The following is a 10,290-nucleotide window of genomic DNA, read 5'->3' as shown; positions in this document are numbered from 1 at the left end:
CCTAGTCAGTGTACTCATCCAGTTACCCCCCGTTTTCCAAAACACCATCGGCACGTATAAGGGGGGGACTCCTGAGAGAGATGAGGTATATGGCAGCGCAACACCAATCCGCTCCGCGCTGGTTCCCATGTCGGCTACGGATGAATAAAACCAGCCTGTCCCCCCTGGAGCTCACGAGACACGGAATTTTTTCTAAGTGCCAACGGCTCTTCCGAGCAAACGTGTCCGCTCCGGCTGGTTCCCCCGTCGGCCTCGAATGACGAAAAATGCCGGTCTCCGCCCGGAGCTCATGACAAACGAAAAATTTTCTAAGTGCCAACGGCACTAGCGAGCGAATGTGTCCGCTCGGCGCTGGTTCCCGGGTCGAACCCGGAAGACGAAAAACGCCGGTCCTCGCCCGGAGCTCATGACAAACGAAAAATTTTCTAAGTGCCAACGGCACTAGCGAGCGAATGTGTCCGCTCGGCGCTGGTTCCCGGGTCGAACCCGGAAGACGAAAAACGCCGGTCCTCGCCCGGAGCTCATGACAAACGAAAAATTTTCTAAGTGCCAACGGCACTAGCGAGCGAATGTGTCCGCTCGGCGCTGGTTCCCGGGTCGAACCCGGAAGACGAAAAACGCCGGTCCTCGCCCGGAGCTCATGACAAACGAAAAATTTTCTAAGTGCCAACGGCACTAGCGAGCGAATGTGTCCGCTCGGCGCTGGTTCCCGGGTCGAACCCGGAAGACGAAAAACGCCGGTCCTCGCCCGGAGCTCATGACAAACGAAAAATTTTCTAAGTGCCAACGGCACTAGCGAGCGAATGTGTCCGCTCGGCGCTGGTTCCCGGGTCGAACCCGGAAGACGAAAAACGCCGGTCCTCGCCCGGAGCTCATGACAAACGAAAAATTTTCTAAGTGCCAACGGCACTAGCGAGCGAATGTGTCCGCTCGGCGCTGGTTCCCGGGTCGAACCCGGAAGACGAAAAACGCCGGTCCTCGCCCGGAGCTCATGACAAACAAAAAATTTTCTAAGTGCCAACGGCACTAGCGAGCGAATGTGTCCGCTCGGCGCTGGTTCCCGGGTCGAACCCGGAAGACGAAAAACGCCGGTCTCCGCCCGGAGCTCATGACAAACGAAAAATTTTCTAAGTGCCAACGGCACTAGCGAGCGAATGTGTCCGCTCGGCGCTGGTTCCCGGGTCGGACCCGGAAGACGAAAAACGCCGGTCTCCGCCCGGAGCTCATGACAAACGAAAAATTTTCTAAGTGCCAACGGCACTAGCGAGCGAATGTGTCCGCTCGGCGCTGGTTCCCGGGTCGAACCCGGAAGACGAAAAACGCCGGTCTCCGCCCGGAGCTCATGACAAACGAAAAATTTTCTAAGTGCCAACGGCACTAGCGAGCGAATGTGTCCGCTCGGCGCTGGTTCCCGGGTCGGACCCGGAAGACGAAAAACGCCGGTCTCCGCCCGGAGCTCATGACAAACGAAAAATTTTCTAAGTGCCAACGGCACTAGCGAGCGAATGTGTCCGCTCGGCGCTGGTTCCCGGGTCGAACCCGGAAGACGAAAAACGCCGGTCTCCGCCCGGAGCTCATGACAAACGAAAAATTTTCTAAGTGCCAACGGCACTAGCGAGCGAATGTGTCCGCTCGGCGCTGGTTCCCGGGTCGGACCCGGAAGACGAAAAACGCCGGTCCTCGCCTGGAGGTCCCAGCAAAATCGGCGAAAAAACGACTAAGTGTCAACTTTCGAAAAAACGGCTAAGTGTCGACTTTCGAAAAAACGGCTAAGTGTCAACTTTCGAAAAAACGGCTAAGTGTCAACTTTCGAAAAAACGACTAAGTGCCCACGGCTCTGCGGGGCTTGTGAGTCCGCCCCGCGCCGGTTCGGCGGTCGGCCTCAAAAAGCAAAAAATCAGCCTCTCTCCCTGGAGCTCACCAAAAATTTGTCGAAATTTTTCTAAGTTCTCCTCGAGGTACCAGGGGGTGAGGTACCCGGGCTAAGGTGCAGTACCTTTTTTGGTCTTCAGGTGCGCCAGAGTACAATGAAATGGTCCCAGTAGTCAGTGTACTCATCGACTTTCCCCCCGTTTTCCAAAGCACCTCGTTTACGAGTATGGAGGAGATGGTGCTGGTCTCCCCACGGCGTCGGACACGCCGTCCTCGACAGCACAAGGTCGGATAGAAGACCTGGAAAGCGCCGTGGCACGCGCTGGAGGTGGGCACTTTGGCGAAAAAACGACTAAGTGTCAACTTTCGAAAAAACGACTAAGTGTCAACTTTCGAAAAAACGGCTAAGTGTCAACTTTCGAAAAAACGACTAAGTGTCACCTCTCTGAAAAAATGGCAAAGTGTCGCCTCTCTGAAAATTTTCTAAGTGCCCACGGCTCTGCGGGCTCGTGCATCCGAGCCGCGCCGGTTCTGCAACCGGCCTAGAATGACGAAAAATAACGGTCTCCTCCTGGAGCTCACAGCCAATTGTGGCGAAAAAGTGGCAAAGTGCCCACGGCTCTGCGGGCTCGTGCATCCGACCCGCGCCGGTTCTGCAGCCGGCCTAGAATGACGAAAAATAACGGTCTCCTCCTGGAGCTCAGAGCCAATTGTGGCGAAAAAGTGGGAAAGTGCCCACGGCTCTGCGGGCTCGTGCATCCGACCCGCGCCGGTTCTGCAGCCGGCCTAGAATGACGAAAAATAACGGTCTCCTCCTGGAGCTCACAGCCAACTTGGCAAAAAGTTTCTAAGTGCCCACGGCCCTGCCGAGCTTTGGCGTCCGCCCAGCGCCGGTTCCGCAGTCGGCCTCGAATGACGAAAAATAACGGTCTCCTCCTGGAGCTCACAGCCAACTTGGCAAAAAGTTTCTAAGTGCCCACGGCCCTGCCGAGCTTTGGCGTCCGCCCAGCGCCGGTTCCGCAGTCGGCCTCGAATGACGAAAAATAACGGTCTCCTCCTGGAGCTCACAGCCAACTTGGCAAAAAGTTTCTAAGTGCCCACGGCCCTGCCGAGCTTTGGCGTCCGCCCAGCGCCGGTTCCGCAGTCGGCCTCGAATGACGAAAAATAACGGTCTCCTCCTGGAGCTCACAGCCAACTTGGCAAAAAGTTTCTAAGTGCCCACGGCCCTGCCGAGCTTTGGCGTCCGCCCAGCGCCGGTTCCGCAGTCGGCCTCGAATGACGAAAAATAACGGTCTCCTCCTGGAGCTCACAGCCAACTTGGCAAAAAGTTTCTAAGTGCCCACGGCCCTGCCGAGCTTTGGCGTCCGCCCAGCGCCGGTTCCGCAGTCGGCCTCCAATGACGAAAAATAACGGTCTCCTCCTGGAGCTCACAGCCAACTTGGCAAAAAGTTTCTAAGTGCCCACGGCCCTGCCGAGCTTTGGCGTCCGCCCAGCGCCGGTTCCGCAGTCGGCCTCGAATGACGAAAAATAACGGTCTCCTCCTGGAGCTCACAGCCAACTTGGCAAAAAGTTTCTAAGTGCCCACGGCCCTGCCGAGCTTTGGCGTCCGCCCAGCGCCGGTTCCGCAGTCGGCCTCGAATGACGAAAAATAACGGTCTCCTCCTGGAGCTCACAGCCAACTTGGCAAAAAGTTTCTAAGTGCCCACGGCCCTGCCGAGCTTTGGCGTCCGCCCAGCGCCGGTTCCGCAGTCGGCCTCGAATGACGAAAAATAACGGTCTCCTCCTGGAGCTCACAGCCAACTTGGCAAAAAGTTTCTAAGTGCCCACGGCCCTGCCGAGCTTTGGCGTCCGCCCAGCGCCGGTTCCGCAGTCGGCCTCGAATGACGAAAAATAACGGTCTCCTCCTGGAGCTCACAGCCAACTTGGCAAAAAGTTTCTAAGTGCCCACGGCCCTGCCGAGCTTTGGCGTCCGCCCAGCGCCGGTTCCGCAGTCGGCCTCGAATGACGAAAAATAACGGTCTCCTCCTGGAGCTCACAGCCAACTTGGCAAAAAGTTTCTAAGTGCCCACGGCCCTGCCGAGCTTTGGCGTCCGCCCAGCGCCGGTTCCGCAGTCGGCCTCGAATGACGAAAAATAACGGTCTCCTCCTGGAGCTCACAGCCAACTTGGCAAAAAGTTTCTAAGTGTCACATCTCTGAAAAAACGGCTAAGTGTCGACTTTCGAAAAAACGGCAAAGTGTCACATCTCTGAAAAAACGGCTAAGTGTCGACTTTCGAAAAAACGGCTAAGTGTCAACTTTCGAAAAAACGGCTAAGTGTCGCCTCTCTGAAAAAACGGCAAAGTGTCAACTTTCGAAAAAACGACAGAGTGTCGCCTCTCTGAAAAAACGACTAAGTGTCGACTCTGAGAAAATGGCAAAGTGCCCACGGCTCTGCGGGCTCGTGCATCCGACCCGCGCCGGTTCCCCAGCCGGCCTGAAATAAGGCAAAACCAGCCTCTCCGCCTGGAGCTCAGAGCCAACTTGGCGAATATTTTCTAAGTGCCCACGGCTCTGCGTGGCTACGGCGTCTGCCCAGCGCCGGTTCCTGGGTCGAACCCCGAGGACGAGGAATGCCGGTCTCCGCCTGGAGGTCCCAGCTTAATCGGCGAAAATTTTCTAAGTGCCCACGGCTCTGCCGGGCTCGTGCATCCGACCCGCGCCGGTTCCCCAGCCGGCCTGAAATAAGGCAAAACCAGGCTCTCCCCCTGGAGCTCAGAGCCAATTGTGGCGAAAAAACGACTAAGTGTCAACTTTCGAAAAAACGACTAAGTGTCAACTTTCCAAAAAAACGGCTAAGTGTCGACTTTCGAAAAAACGGCTAAGTGTCAACTTTCGAAAAAACGACTAAGTGTCGCCTCTGAAAAAACGACTAAGTGTCGTCTCTCTGAAAAAACGACTAAGTGCCCACGGCTCTGCGGGGCTTGTGAGTCCGCCCCGCGCCGGTTCGGCGGTCGGCCTCAAAAAGCGAAAAATCAGCCTCTCTCCCTGGAGCTCACCAAAAATTTGTCGAAATTTTTCTAAGTTCTCCTCGAGGTACCAGGGGGTGAGGTACCCGGGCTAAGGTGCAGTACCTTTTTTGGTCTTCAGGTGCGCCAGAGTACAATGAAATGGTCCCAGTAGTCAGTGTACTCATCGACTTTCCCCCCGTTTTCCAAAGCACCTCGTTTACGAGTATGGAGGAGATGGTGCTGGTCTCCCCACGGCGTCGGACACGCCGTCCTCGACAGCACAAGGTCGGATAGAAGACCTGAAAAGCGCCGTGGCACGCGCTGGAGGTGTCACTGTGGCGAAAAAGTGACTAAGTGTCAACTTTCGAAAAAACGACTAAGTGTCAACTTTCGAAAAAACGGCTAAGTGTCAACTTTCGAAAAAACGGCTAAGTGTCAACTTTCGAAAAAACGACAAAGTGTCACCTCTCTGAAAAAACGGCAAAGTGTCAACTTTCGAAAAAACGACTAAGTGTCAACTTTCGAAAAAACGACTAAGTGTCACCTCTCTGAAAAAATGGCAAAGTGTCAACTGCGAATGTGGTGGTGCATGGAAGGAAGTGGAGGACGGCCGCCTCCTTAAACACAGGCCGAAGAGGAGCGTCAGGGCCGGCTCCTTAAACACGGACCGAGTGTCGCCCTTAACACAGACCAAGGGGAGGACGGCCGCCTCCTTAAACACAGGCCGGAGAGGAGCGTCAGGGCCAGGCTCCTCAAACATGGACCGAGTGTCGCCCTTAACACAGACCAAGGGGAGGACGGCCGCCTCCTTAAACACAGGCCGGAGAGGAGCGTCAGGGCCAGGCTCCTTAAACATGGACCGAGTGTCGCCCTTAACACAGACCAAGGGGAGGACGGCCGCCTCCTTAAACACAGGCCGGAGAGGAACGTCAGGGCCAGGCTCCTCAAACATGGACCGAGTGTCGCCCTTAACACAGACCAAGGGGAGGACGGCCGCCTCCTTAAACACAGGCCGGAGAGGAGCGTCAGGGCCAGGCTCCTCAAACATGGACCGAGTGTCGCCCTTAACACAGACCAAGGGGAGGACGGCCGCCTCCTTAAACACAGGCCGGAGAGGAGCGTCAGGGCCAGGCTCCTCAAACATGGACCGAGTGTCGCCCTTAACACAGACCAAGGGGAGGACGGCCGCCTCCTTAAACACAGGCCGGAGAGGAGCGTCAGGGCCAGGCTCCTCAAACATGGACCGAGTGTCGCCCTTAACACAGTCCAAGGGGAGGACGGCCGCCTCCTTAAACACAGGCCGGAGAGGAGCGTCAGGGCCAGGCTCCTCAAACATGGACCGAGTGTCGCCCTTAACACAGACCAAGCGGAGGACGGCCGCCTCCCTAAATACAGGCCAAACCGGAGCGCGAGTGTCGCTCCTTAAACACGGACCGAGTGGAGGACGGCCGCCTCCTTAAACACAGGCCGAACAAAATGACACAAAGTGTCAACTGCGAATGTTGTCCATCCAAGGAAGGAGCGTGATGCCCGGCCGGCTCCTTAAACACAGGCCGAGAGTCGCCCCGGACGGTCCGCCTCGCGGCGCCCGTCTGCTCGGATAAAATGACACAAAGTGTCAACTACGAATGTTGTCCATCCAAGGAGGGAGCGTGATGCCCGGCCGGCTCCGAAAACACAGGCCGAGAGTCGCCCCGGACGGTCCGCCTCGCGGCGCCCGTCTGCTCGGATAAAATGACACAAAGTGTCAACTGCGAATGTTGTCCATCCAAGGAAGGAGCGTGATGCCCGGCCGGCTCCTTAAACACAGGCCGAGAGTCGCCCCGGACGGTCCGCCTCGCGGCGCCCGCCCGCTCGGATAAAATGACACAAAGTGTCAACTACGAATGTTGTCCATCCAAGGAGGGAGCTTGAGGCCCGGCCGGCTCCGAAAACACAGGCCGAGAGTCGCCCCGGACGGTCCGCCTCTCGAGGCGCCCGCCCGCTCGGATAAAATGACACAAAGTGTCAACTACGAATGTTGTCCATCCAAGGAGGGAGCGTGATGCCCGGCCGGCTCCGAAAACACAGGCCGAGAGTCGCCCCGGACGGTCCGCCTCGCGGCGCCCGTCTGCTCGGATAAAATGACACAAAGTGTCAACTGCGAATGTTGTCCATCCAAGGAAGGAGCATGATGCCCGGCCGGCTCCTTAAACACAGGCCGAGAGTCGCCCCGGACGGTCCGCCTCGCGGCGCCCGCCCGCTCGGATAAAATGACACAAAGTGTCAACTACGAATGTTGTCCATCCAAGGAGGGAGCGTGAGGCCCGGCCGGCTCCGAAAACACAGGCCGAGAGTCGCCCCGGACGGTCCGCCTCTCGAGGCGCCCGCCCGCTCGGATAAAATGACACAAAGTGTCAACTACGAATTGTTGGAATTTAACTTGAACGCGAGTTACTAATCTGACTCCAATTTGTGACCTTACCCAACTGCCACTCATCCAACAATATGCGCGCTCGTTCTGCAATAGAAAGGTATCAGGAAGCTGGTATTTTCACACACGAGTGGATTTATTCCTAACAACCAAATCTAATACATCCTCTGGGTCTCGGGTCCCTCTCAGTACACCTCTGTACGCCTCTGTTGCCACCAGCAGACGTACTCTACTTCCGAGTTGCCCAGCCATTAATTATACTACACAATATGCAAATGGCACATAAACAAAGGCATTCTGTCATTATTCTATTGGCTATGTGTACACTGCATTTAACTTTAGCTTGCTCTTATTGGTCTTTCTTCTTCTGCAGAATCATTTGCTCGCTCCTCCTGGTTGTAGTTTTCCATACAGGGTCCCCTAGTTGTTATCTCCCCGCTGCCCCTGGGTCATCTTGTACTCCTTGCTGCTCCTGCGTCATTGTTTAATCTGGAACATTTCATTCGTGCACATCCTTGCCCACATATCTTGTTTTGTCTCCACCGTCACACACTCAGCACTTTACAGTTTCATACTCTCATACACAAGATGTCTAATGAACTACTTTAAGATCAAACTCTTATATTCCTTTAGAATGTTGTCCATCCAAGGAGGGAGCGTGATGCCCGGCCGGCTCCGAAAACACAGGCCGAGAGTCGCCCCGGACGGTCCGCCTCTCGAGGCGCCCGTCTGCTCGGATAAAATGACACAAAGTGTCAACTGCGAATGTTGTCCATCCAAGGAAGGAGCGTGATGCCCGGCCGGCTCCGAAAACACAGGCCGAGAGTCGCCCCGGACGGTCCGCCTCGCGGCGCCCGCCCGCTCGGATAAAATGACACAAAGTGTCAACTACGAATGTTGTCCATCCAAGGAGGGAGCTTGAGGCCCGGCCGGCTCCGAAAACACAGGCCGAGAGTCGCCCCGGACGGTCCGCCTCTCGAGGCGCCCGCCCGCTCGGATAAAATGACACAAAGTGTCAACTACGAATGTTGTCCATCCAAGGAGGGAGCGTGATGCCCGGCCGGCTCCGAAAACACAGGCCGAGAGTCGCCCCGGACGGTCCGCCTCGCGGCGCCCGCCCGCTCGGATAAAATGACACAAAGTGTCAACTACGAATGTTGTCCATCCAAGGAGGGAGCTTGAGGCCCGGCCGGCTCCGAAAACACAGGCCGAGAGTCGCCCCGGACGGTCCGCCTCTCGAGGCGCCCGCCCGCTCGGATAAAATGACACAAAGTGTCAACTACGAATGTTGTCCATCCAAGGAGGGAGCGTGATGCCCGGCCGGCTCCGAAAACACAGGCCGAGATTCGACCCCGGACGGGCCGTCTTCTCCCGGCGCCCGCCCGCGTACGCCCCCCATCCCCGGTCGCCCGTCTGCTCCCGGCGGGCCTCCGAGTACCCCCTCACCCAACTGACCGACTGGCACTCATGATCCGCCTTGGTAGGGCCCCCATCGGCCTCGGCTCGTCCGACGTCGGGTGGACGGTTCCTACCCACTGCGGGTCGCACTCTAGCGCCCCGGCCGCCGCGTGAGCGTGCGCTCCCCGCGCCGCCCCGCAGGCCCCGGCGCGACCGTACTGCGGCGAGACCGAGACGACCCGGTTTGGCATCCATCCCACCTAGCCACGATCCACGGAGGCCGAGCGAGCGGCTGAGTGTCGGGCGCCGCGCGTGCGAGCGTCCGCCGGCCGCGCCGGTCCTTCCGCGAATGTCGTTTCTCAAACCCTCCGGCTTGATAGCGGCGGCACCACGGGAAGCCGTCCACACACACCGTCCGACCTCTATCCGAAAAGCCTTCCCGACCAACCGCGGTCGCGGGGGCGTCTGTCGCTCCGCATCGGGGGGGCGTATGGCTTCCGCGCTACGCGCTGCGGGCTCGGGGGGGCCGCAACGGCTGAGTCTGACTCGGCCGGGGCGCAGCTTCCCTCCCGGCAGTCAGCAATAGTGCCGATCGCGCCTTCCACCAGCCCCCTCCCCGACGGGTTCGTCGGCGCCGGCTGGCCGCCGTCCGCCTTCGTTCCCCGAGGGTTCCCAACCAGCGCCGATCCAACTCCGCATCCTGGCCGCACGCAGTGCGTGCCTCGCGCGGGTAAGTCGCCGGCGCAGCGCCGCAGCTCCCGACCCCCGCGTACGGGAATAGTTGAGGGCCTCAGCGGGCCGCACCGACCGAGTCCGACTCGGGCCGGGGCGCAGATTCCCGCTTGGGTGACCGAACGTTCTCTGCTCGGGCCGGAGGGCCGACGCCCGTCCCCCCCCCCGTCGTCCCCCACGGACCGCCTCCGAGGCCACTTCGCACGGCTCATCCTCGGCTCCCTACCAATGCTTAATCGATGGGGCCGCCCGGCCGGATTCGCGCCCCCCTGTCCACCGCGAGTCTCCCCAGACTAACCCGAGTTACCGCCCAGCTCGCCTAACCTTGCACTCGCTCTCCCAAACGGTCGTGTAGTCGGCGGGCCGTCCTACGGGTCGCCCTCCCTCCCCAAACGCGCGGCGGGATAGCGGCAAGGCGGCGGCGGCGGCCAGCGGCGTCGGGGCGCTCGCACCGGAGAAGAGGCGTCTTACGAGGCCGGGCGCAGCTCCCTCTCGTTTACTTGCTGAGTAGCGGCGCTCGAAGGTTCCGCGGCGAGCGCGGCTCATCCCATTGAATGTCCCTGCACCAGGCTCCATCGAAGGGCCGCCCGGCCGGATTCGCACCCCCCTGTCCACCGCGAAGTCCCCTCGACTAACCCGAGTTACCGCCCAGTTCGCCTAACCTTGCATCGCCCCGCCAAACGAGCGAGTTGTCGGCCGTCCTGCGGGTCGCCACCGGCCCCAAACGTGCGGAGGGATAGCGGCAAGGCGGAGGCGGCGGCCAGCGGCGTCGGGGTCGACCTAGCACCGGAGAAGAGGTGTCTTACGAGGCCGGGCGCAGCTCCTCTCGTTTAGGGGTCCGCGAGGGTCGCATTCGAGGTTCCGCGTCCTCGGCTTCGGCTGCGCCG

Source organism: Syngnathus leptorhynchus, unplaced genomic scaffold (assembly GCF_054491065.1).
Source record: "Syngnathus leptorhynchus isolate UIUO unplaced genomic scaffold, UIUO_Slep HiC_scaffold_25, whole genome shotgun sequence".
NCBI lineage: Eukaryota > Metazoa > Chordata > Actinopteri > Syngnathiformes > Syngnathidae > Syngnathus > Syngnathus leptorhynchus.
Note: the sequence above shows the minus strand (reverse complement) of the source record.